This window comes from Aegilops tauschii, chromosome 5 (assembly GCF_002575655.3).
Source record: "Aegilops tauschii subsp. strangulata cultivar AL8/78 chromosome 5, Aet v6.0, whole genome shotgun sequence".
NCBI lineage: Eukaryota > Viridiplantae > Streptophyta > Magnoliopsida > Poales > Poaceae > Aegilops > Aegilops tauschii.
The window spans coordinates 248181332-248192896 of NC_053039.3; positions in this window are offsets into that span (position 1 = coordinate 248181332).

Sequence of the window (11565 nt, forward strand, 5' to 3'; positions counted from 1 at the left end):
ACGGCAGCCGCAAGGAAGTGCCTCTTTATTACGCGGAAAATAATTATTTCTCCACCTGACAGCAGGGACCCACCGGACGGGCCACCGTATTTGGCGAAAATAACGTTTCCCCCCTGACTGCTGGGACCCACCGGACGGGCCAACGTATTTCGCGGAAAAAAACGTTCCCCCCGCTGTCAGCTCGGACCCACCGGAGGTGCCTCCTTATTACGCACAAAAAAATGAATACTCCCCCTGCTAGTTGGGACCCACCTTGGTGGGAGGCTGACTTGTGGGCCTACTAAGTTGACGGGGACGGAGTGCTTTGTCAACTTAGTCAATATGAACGATTCTAGCTCCAGTGACCGTACGATGTCCATCCAACGGCCGTAGTGCTTCTTCAACCTCTGGTCTTGTTGCTCCAGCCGCCCAAAGCAGCGCCGGTCATGCCGCATGCTCCTACCTCCCGTGGCCGGCTGTGCTGCCGCGGAGGCCTCACCGCCCCCTACTATTCCCAACGCTGGCCAGGCCATCCCTCTACTCACCCACACCCCCTCTTATTCTACGGCAACGGTAGCCTCACACCGCAGTGAACCAGTGAACCCTCGTACTCCTCTACGCGTGGGCATCCACTGCCGCGTCTTCCCCGGCTCCGCGTCGTCCCCTTCCTAGGCCTCGCTGTCGTCCACCGCCCTGGTGCTCTCGGCGCGGCATGGTCAACGTGGTCATGGAACGGCTTCCATCGGACGTGGACTGTACGTGGAGAGGCTGACAGCTGGGTCCACGGCCGCAGCAAGGAAGTGCCTCCTTATTACGCGCAAAATAATTATTTCTCCACCTGACAGCGGGGACCCACCGGACGGGCCACCGTATTTGGTGAAAAAAACGTTTCCCCCTGACTGCTGGGACCCACTAGCTACATCTTCGCACGCAAGGAAGTGCGTCAGGGAAAAAATGATTCGCCCCCCTGACTGCTGGGACCCACCAGCTACATCTCCGCAGGCAAGGAAGTGCCTGACAGTCGGGACCCACCTGGTCGAAGCGTACGTAGCGTTATCATTCTGGTCGCGAACGTGTACGTACATACTGGTCAATGTAGAGGCGCACACGTAGCATGTACACGTACGTACAGGGGCCAGTGTGCAAGAAAGAAAATACGGCCACGTACGTACATACGGGCAGGGTCTCGAACGCCTACTCGCGCATACGTACGGCCAGGGCTCGTGTACATGGCTGGGTCGGAACGGAGAAACAGCGTCGTCCGTGTTCATGGGGAGCCAACCGGCTGGGTCGGAACGGAATGCGTCGTCGTGTTCATCGGGAGGGCTTGGACGGACCAGCCGATGGAAACAAGGCCTGGCGTACCGCAGAACGGAGGAAACGGCCTTGTGTTCGACCGGCCACGTTCGAAACGGGATCCTGTTCATCGGGAGGGGTCTGGCGTACCGCAAAACGGAGGAGACGGACCTCCTACGGTCGAAACGGGGGTCCTGTTGATTGGGAGGGGTGTGGCGTACCGCAAAACGGAGGAAACGGACTTGTGTTGGAGCGCTACGGTTGAAACGGGGGTCCTGTTCATCGGGAGGGGTGTGGTGTACCGCAAAACGGGACTCCACGGGATACTGTTCATCTCCACCCTCGACCCCCTCCAGCCTCCACGGGATACTGTTCATCTACCGTCGACCTCCTCCAGCCTCCACCTGCGACTGTTCATCCACGGGCTCCTGTTCATCCAGCCTCCACCGCGCGCTACTCCACCGGCTACTGTTCAACCAGCCCTCTCCACGGGCTCCTGTTCAACCACCCCTCCATGGGCTACTATTCATCCTGCCCTCCACCGTCTACTGTTCATCCTGCCCTCCACGGGGTGGTCCTGTTCATCCTGCCCTCCACGGGGTCCTGTTCATCCAGCCCCAACCGGCTTGAATGATCGGGGTCCTGTTCATCCACCCCCACCGGGAACTGTTCATCCAAACCCCCCAGCAACGCTCACTGTTCATCCAGAGGCAACGCCACGGGGTCCTGTTCATCCACCCCCACCGGGAACTGTTCATCCAAACCCCCCCAGCAACGCTCACTGTTCATCCAGAGGCAGCATCGATCGGCTTCAGTTAGCAGCAGTAGCGAAGGAATCGCTCGATCGGGTTCAGTTAACAGCCATCGATCGATCGCTCGAGTTCAGTAACGCGTAGCCTACAGTGCAATCGCTCGGGTTCAGTTAGAGCCCAACACCTCGCTCGGGTTCAGTTAGAGCCCAATGTCTCGCGCACACGCGCGTACGTACGAGAGAAACGCGCATCGCTCGGCCCCCGACCACCCACCCTAACTGGGGACTCCCCGATATTTTCCGCGCCCTCGCTTCTACCACGGTTTTTTCCGTCATGGACGGCCCAAAGAATGTCATGCAGCTGTGTCTCCGGCCCGCCCAAGACGAAAAGCCCATTTTCTGTCATGATTTTTTGTCATAGAAGTAGGACCCCGCCACATCTATGATGATACTGGGTTTTGTCACAATTATCGTCATAGAAGTGTCATAAGTATGACAGAAAAGATTTTCGTTCGGCCCAAAATGTCACGGATGTGTCTTTTTTTGTAGTGTATGTTGATCATATCTACTATATGATTCACGCTCGACCTTTCGGTCTCAGTGTTCCGAGGCCATATCTGCATATGCTAGGCTCGTCAAGTTTAACCCAAGTATTCTGCTTGTGCAAAACTGGCTTGCACCCGTTGTATGTGAACGTAGAGCTTATCACACCCGATCATCACGTGGTGTCTCGGCACGACGAACTGTAGCAACGGTGCGTATTCAGGGAGAACACTTATACCTTGAAATTTAGTGAGGGGTCATCTTATAATGGTACCGCCGTACTAAGCAAAATAAGATGCATAAAAAGATAAACATCACATGCAATCAATATAAGTGATATGATATGGCCATCATCATCTTGTGCCTTTGATCTCCATCTCCAAAGCACCGTCATGATCACCATCATCACCGACTTGACACCTTGATATCCATCAAAGCATCGTTGTCGTCTCGCCAACTATTGCTACGACGACTATCGCAACCGCTTAGTGACAAAGTAAAGCAATTACATGGCGATTGCATTTCATACGATAAAGACACAACCATATGGCTCCTGCCAGTTGCCGATAATTGTGTTACAAAATATGATCATTTCATACAACAATTTATATAATCACGTCTTGACCATATCACATCACAACATGCCATGCAAAAACAAGTTAGACGTCCTCTGCTTTGTTGTTGCAAGTTTTACATGGCTGCTACAGGCTTAGCAAGAACCGTTCCTACCTACGCATCAAAACCACAACGATTTTCCGTCAAGTTTGGTGTTTTAACCTTCAACAAGGACCGGGCGTAGTCACACTCGATTCAACTAAAGTTGGAGAAACAAACACCCACTAGCCACTTGTGTGCGAAGCACGGCGGTAGAACCAGTCCCATGAACGCGGTCATGTAATGTCGGTCTGGGCCGCTTCATCCAACAATACCGCCGAATCAAAGCATGACATGCTGGTAAGCAGTATGACTATTATCGCCCACAACTCTTTGTGTTCTACTCGTGCATATAACATCTACGCATAGACCTGGCTCGGATGCCACTGTTGGGGAACGTAGTATTTCAAAAAAAAAATCCTACGATCACGCAAGATCTATCTAGGAGAAGCATCACAACGAGCGGGGAGAGTGTGTCCACGTACCCTCGAAGACCGAAAGCGGAAGCGTTTAGTAACGCAGTTGATGTAGTCGAACGTCTTCATGATCCAACCGATCAAGTACCGAACGTATGGCACCTCCGAGTTCTGCACACGTTCAGCTCGATGACATCCCTCGAACTCTTGATCTAGCAAAGTGTCGAGGGAGAGTTCCTTCAGCACGACGGTGTGGTGACGGTGATGGTGAAGTGATCCGCGCAGGGCTTCGCCTAAGCACTACGTGAATATGACCGGAGGTGTAAACTGTGGAGGGGGGCGCCGCACACGGCTAACAGTTATTGGTGTCTCCTCTAGGCGCCCCCTCCCCACGTATATATAGGTGGGAGGGGGAGGGGAGCAGCAAGGGTGCACCCAAGTAGGAGGAATCCTACTTGGGGCCTTGTCCAATTCGGCCTCCCCCTTCCGAAAGTGTTGGAGGGGGAAGGAAAGAGAGGGGGGAGAAGGGAAGGGGAGGCCGAATCCTCCCCTTTCCTTTCTCTCTTCCCCTCCTTCCTTCTAATCCTATTTGGCATATATGGGGCGCACCATCCCACTAGGGGCTGGTCTGTCCCGCCCTTGGCCCAATAAGGCCCATATCTTTGCCCGGGGGTGCGCGGAACCCCTTCTCGTGACCCGATACGTACCCGGTACCCCCAGAACACTTCCGGTGTCCGAATACTATCGTCCTATATATGAATATTTACCTCTCGACCATTTCGAGACTCCTCGTCATGTCTGTGATCTCATCCGGGACTCCGAACAAACTTCGGTCACCAAAACACAAACTCATAATACAAAATCGTCATCGAACGTTAAGCGTGCGGACCCTACGGGTTCGAGAACTATGTAGACATGACCAAGACACATCTCCGGTCAATAACCAATAGCGAAACCTGGATTCTCATATTGGCTCCTACATATTCTACGAAGATCTTTATCGGTCAAACCGCATAACAACATACGTTGTTCCCTTTGTCATCGGTATGTTACTTGCCCGAGATTCGATCGTCGGTATCTTAATACCTAGTTCAATCTCGTTACCGGCAAGTCTCTTTACTCGTTCCGTAATACATCATCTCGCAACAAACTCATTAGTTGCAATGCTTGCAAGGCTTATAGTGATGTGCATTACCGAGAGGGCCCAGAGATACCTCTCCGACAATCGAAGTGACAAATCCTAATCTCGATCTATGCCAACTCAACAAACACCATCGGAGACACCTATAGAGCATCTTCATAATCACCCGTTTACGTTGTGACGTTTGTTAGCACACTAAGTGTTCCTCCGGTATTCGGGAATTGCATAATCTCATAGTCATAGGAACATGTATAAGTCATGAAGAAAGCAATAGCAATAAACTAAACGATCATAGTGCTAAGCTAACAGATGGGTCAAGTCAATCACATCATTCTCTAATGATGTGATCCCGTTCATCAAATGACAACTCATGTCTATGGCTAGGAAACTTAACCATCTTTGATTAACGAGCTAGTCAAGTAGAGGCATACTAGTGACACTTTGTTTGTCTATGTATTCACACATGTACTAAGTTTCCGGTTAATACAATTCTAGCATGAATAATAAACATTTATCATGATATAAGGAAATATAAATAACAACTTTATTATTGCCTCTAGGGCATATTTCCTTCAGTTTTGAAGAAGTTCAAAATGGATCAGTCAAAGGAAGGGTTCTTGCCTGTGTTACAAGGTGTGAAGTTGAGTCAGAATCAATGCCCGACCACTGCAGAAGATAGAGAGAAAATGAAAGTCATTCCCTATGCCTCAGCCATAGGTTCTATCATGTATGCAATGTTGTGTACCAGACCTAATGTGTGCCTTGCTATTAGTTTAGCAGGGAGGTACCAAAGTAATCCAGGAGTGGATCACTGGACAGCGGTCAAGAACATCCAAAAATACCTGAAAAGGACTAAGGATATGTTTCTCGTTTATGGAGGTGACAAAGAGCTCGTCGTAAATGGTTACGTCGATGCAAGTTTTGAATTGATCCGGATGACTCTAAATTACAAACCGGATACATATTTATATTGAATGGAGGAGCTGTCAGTTAGTGCAGTTCCAAGCAGAGCGTCGTGGCGGGATCTACGTGTGAAGCGGAGTATATAGCTGCTTCGGAAGAAGCAAATGAAGGAGTCTGGATGAAAGAGTTCATATCCGGTCTAGGTGTAATACCTAGTGCATCCGATCCAATGAAAATCTTTTGTGACAATACTGGAGCAATTGCCTTGGCGAAGGAATTCAGATTTCACAAGAGAACCAAACACATCAAGAGACGCTTCAATTCCATCCGAGATCAAGTCAAGGAGGGAGACATAGAGATTTGCAAAATACATACAGATCTTAATGTTGCAGACCCATTGACTAAGCCTCTCTCACGAGCAAAACATGATCAGCACCAAGACTCCATGGGTGTTAGAATCATTACTATGTAATCTAGATTATTGACTCTTGTGCAAGTGGGAGACTGAAGGAAACATGCCCTAGAGGCAATAATAAAGTTGTTATTTATATTTCCTTATATCATCATAAATGTTTATTATTCATGCTAGAATTGTATTAAGTGGAAACTTACTACATGTGTGAATACATAGAGAAACAAAGTGTCCCTAGTATGCCTCTACTTGACTAGCTCGTTAATCAAAGATGGTTAAGTTTCCTAGCCATAGGCATGTGTTGTCATTTGATGAACGGGATCACATCATTAGAGAATGATGTGATGGACAATACCCATCCGTTAGCTTAGCATAATGATCGTTTAGTTTTACTGCTATTGCTTTCATCATGACTTATACATGTTTCTCGGACTATGAGATTATGCAACTCCCGAATACAGGAGGAACACCTTGTGTGCTATCAAACGTCACAACGTAACTAGGTGATTATAAAGATGCTCTACAGGTGGCTCTGATGGTGTTTTCTGAGTTGGCATAGATCGAGATTAGGATTTGTCACTCCGAGTATCAGAGAGGTATCTCTGGGCCCTCTCGGTAATGCACATCACTATGAGCCTTGCAAGCAATGTGACTAAAAAGTTAGTCACGGGATGATGCATTATGGAACGAGTAAAGAGACTTGCCGGTAACGAGATTGAACTAGGTATGATGATACCGATGATCGAATCTCGTGCAAGTAACATACCGATGACAAAGGGAACAACGTATGTTGTTATGCGGTTTGACCGATAAAGATCTTCATAGAATATGTAGGAGCCAATATGAGCATCCAGGTTCCACTATTGGTTATTGACCGAAGATGTGTCTCGGTCATGTCTACATAGTTCTCGAACCCGTAGCGTCAGCACGCTTAATGTTCGATGACGATTTGTATTTTGAGTTATGTGATTTGATAACAGAAGTTTGTTTGGAGTCCTGGATGAGATCACGGACATGACGAGGAGTCTCGAAATGGTTGAGACATAAATATTGATATATTGGGATGTTGTTCGGACACTGGATGAGTTCCGAGAGGTACCGGATAACTATCGGAGTGCCGGAGGGTTATCGGAACCCCCTGGGGGAACTAATGGGCCTTCATGGGCCTTAGTGGGGAGAGAGAAGGGCCACAAAGGGCTGCCCGCGCCCCCCCCCCTTTGGGTCCGAATTGGACTAGGGGAAGGGGGCGGCGCCCCCCTTTCCTTCCCTTCTCCCTCTCCCTTCCTCCTTCCCCCTTCCACCAACTGGAATCCTACTAGGACTTGGAGTCCTAGTAGGACTCCTCTCCTTGGCGCGCCCTACAGGGGCCGGCCGGCCTCCCCCTCCCCTCCTTTATATACGGGGGCAGGAGGGCACCCTAGAACACACAAGATCAATTGTCTTAGCCGTGTGCGGTGCCCCCCTCCACAGTTACACACCTCGGTCATATCGTCGTAGTGCTTAGGCGAAGCCCTGCGTCAGTAACTTCATCGTCACCGTCACCACGTCGTCGTGCTGACGGAACTCTCCCTCGGCCTCAACTGGATCAAGAGCTCGAGGGACGTCATCGAGCTGAATGTGTGCTGAACGCGGAGGTGCCGTACGTTCGGTGCTTGGATCGGTTGGGTCGCGAAGACGTTCGACTACATCAACCGCGTTACTAAACGCTTTCGCTTTCAGTCTACGAGGGTACGTGGACACACTCTCCCATCTCGTTGCTATGCATCTCCTAGATAGATCTTGCGTGATCGTAGGTAAAAAAATTGAAATACTGCGTTCCCCAACACAAAACACCTCCTTTTCATTGCAAATTTGCATGTTCTATGTAGTTAGTCATCCAAATAACATCCAATTTGAATCCTTCCATAAGTGTTTCCAATATTTTTGGTCATTGGTTGGAGTTATTCCATGTAGGTTAGAACCCTAGTAAGGGTGAGACATATGTCTTATTATGGTTGCTTTGGTTACGTCGAAATAATTTATTTCTAGTACCCAAAAACTCTTCTCCTTTGCAGGTGAAATTTCGTTGTACACACTCGCTTCTTACGTGGTCTATGCTACACCAATCGAAGAACCAACCGCTATTCAAGACGATGTGTGTCAGATTAGAGCGGGTGATTAGGGAGGATTACCCAACATGGATGGTAGCGTACTCTCCGGATCGGTCCACCACCTCTTTTGACATTGCCATAATGTCAGTGTCATATGACTGCAATTGCAGATGTCGATTTTAGTCAGACTGTTGGTGTATAGCTGTGTACATCTTAGTTATGTAGATGCCATGTTTTTCTCGTTATGCTTTGTCCCCTTGATGCACATTTTGAGTTAATAAAAGCACCATTTATCAAAAAATGTTCCATGGATAGCAAGAGTGCGATGATATCCAATTTTGCATACACCAACAAAATAGGCCAATGTCATGGAGCTTTGCTATGTTTTTTTTGTGAACAGCAGAAGCTTCGTATTAATCAGACACCAATAATAAAAAACCTATAAAAGAGGAGCATCTCTATCCCTTCCTTATAATCCATTAAATCTTTAAAAATATGGTTAACAAAGTAACTCCACCTAACCATTCTTCTATATCTTTAGTGCCTCAAATTTTTTGCTTTTTATTTCTCAAAACACACGCCTTCAACCTATTTTTGCTCTAGGAAGACGCACTCTCAGTAAAACTTTAGCCAACCTTCTTTCTCTTACTCATGGTGAAGCTGCCTCGATTGGTCGGCCACGGGCTACAAAACCGCGTCGACTCAACCCCAAACCCTGCCCACTTCGCCGATGACCCTTTGAAATCCGGTTTGGATAACCTTATCCCCAAGAAGTACCCTAGGTATTGAACCCACAAGGATGTGCACTACGACAATGACTCAAAGAAGGTATTGTTCTTGCAATAAAGTATGGTCTTTAACTGAACCTTTTAACAACTTGTTTGGATGTAAACAATGATGTAGAAATATGCATGAGTATGAGGTCTTACTCTCACAATATTGTACTTGTGTGTGAGATCTCATCTTGATAATAAACATAGTCTTGGAAGACACCCATTATGATGTGCTCACAATGCGATGAAGTGGGAGATGTGTCCAATGTACGTCACGACCTGCAACGAGAGTCAGTTGTCTAACTGATGGCCCTTGCCGTCGCCCGGAGTTACCTCGGTTATGAAGAATTACTCTAGACAAAGCATTTGACGTCTAATGACTAAACATCATTTGTCTCCAAGTAATTGCTTTCCACTACCGTGCTAATCCTTCCCATCACTGATGTTCATAATAGCGTTTCACGCATCCTCGCTTCTTACTTTCTCCTTGAAAGATCTACGGGATCCGGTGGTGATCGGCAGTGCTGGCGGTGGCCGCCACCGCTGCAGCGGCAGCAGCACGTGGGTGTCCGGGCGTGAAAGTTCAGGCGGTTTCAGCCCCCAAAATTATACGGGAAGGTTACCTTCCCATAAACGCGAGGGGACTTAGGGGCAGTTATACGGGATCTCATAGAAAATTCTGGGTTTGTGGAAGCTATTGGAGAGCTATTTTTGTCTCAACTTCCCGTAAACAGTAGATTTTTCTCTATAGGAGAGCTATTGGAGTTGCTCTAATACTTTATTTCGAGAACAGTGTGCTGGTTCAACTGGCTATTTTAGTGCAGCCTTCTGTTTTTCTTTTCTAGCAACTTGCACATGTATGTTTGTTTTTTCTATATTTTCTTTTGTGTTGGTAGAGCTAAAATATATGGACTTGGAAAAGCAATATCTTATCTTGTTCTATTGCTACCAAAAGGTAACAGTAATGGCAGTTTGATGCTATCATTGTTAAAGACCACCATGACCAACAAACTAGCAGTTTGAGCAGGTCCATTAGTGGAAAAGATTAGATCTGAATTGACCTGACAAAAAACGTCTTAGGTAGACTGGGACGTGCCTCTTTTCTAATCGCTATAGGGTCATGACAGGTTTTCGCTTCAGAAATTGACGTGCTGAGCGTTGACAAAAAGGGAAAATGAATGGAAAAGGCAGATCCAACATAGTCAAATTTCATAGATTCAGTGACTGCTGTAAGTAAAAGCACAGTGCAAAAGATGGAAATTTGTCATCAAATGAACCGAAGTCTATTGGATGAGTTGGATCCACGTAGGAGGAGAAGGTTGGACTGAGAAGCACTCCTCTCCAATTGACTCTTCTGCTTCTCCTTTTCTCTGCTTGCTTGCGGCGCCATTCTTCTACCTGTCTAAATCGATTGAGCTATTTTCCTGACGTGCTACAGTTCATTTCACCAATGATTAGTAATGTCATGATGATCTACGAAAAACGCCATGATCTTCAGCTGTCCGAGCACTAGTAGCTCATCCGAATGCATTTTTTCAGATGCAAAATCTATCCATCACCTGTGGGGCTATCTTGCCACATTTTAGCATGGTTCAAGCCACATTTCAGGGAGAATCTTCCATACTGGGTTAAGGTATGATATGGGGGAAGATGCCATGATATCTGCTTTTGCTTGCCAGGCTGAGAGAGGTCTCTTGAGGGCAAAGGAAAAGGATGGGTAGCAGCAGCGGCTGGATCGATCTAGTGCAGCACCAACCATGGCGACAGTGGTGCAGAAATGTCGCATTCAGGAGCCAAACCTGTCTTTCCGCTCTAGTGGAGGCGGTGATCGGATAATATATGCCTGCTCACTCAGGAACAAGAATAGATTCATGTCGCCGGCGCTGCTGCCGCCGTGACAAAAATGGCACATGTTCTTGCTTTGCAAAACTATTTTTATATGTGCCATGGAGAGCCCAACCACATTTTTTCTCCAGATGTCATTGCCCATGTCGCATAATCTCGGGTTGAGATTTAAAAAGATGAACATCAGCTTTGTTAAGTCAGTGGTGGTAGGGTAGCACCACACGAGGTAGCTGGCTACCCATACCCAGGCAGGCATCACCAAATCTCTGGAAAGTTGGGCTGCCTGATAGGATTATGTGACATGGGTTTGCCCAAGAATTGTTGAGTAAACGAAACGAGTGGGGCCTGAATTTGACCTTATGAGGGAGGTTGCAGGCAGGAAATTCAGGCGGGGCCGAGTAGCCGGTGGATAATGCGACTCCCGGGTCCACCTGTCGAAATCAGAGCACGCATCGGTGCATCGTGGAACAAGACAGGGACAGGCCTAATTCAATTCAAGGCTCATCAGATCAGCCCGTGGCATCCCCGGTCAGTAGAATGTTTCGCTCCAAAGTCGCCTGTCAGTGACCAGATGCGCACTGCTCCGATTGCTGTCAGACTGACTGACAGACTGACTCAGGGGAAGAACGATGATTGATTGATAATTCAGATTCAGCACGTACAACTCCAGAGTAGTATATTTCTCTAATTTCATCACGCACACGCACACACATGCACAGATGCGTCTGGAGGTCCCCTACGGATGCAATGCAATGCACCGCC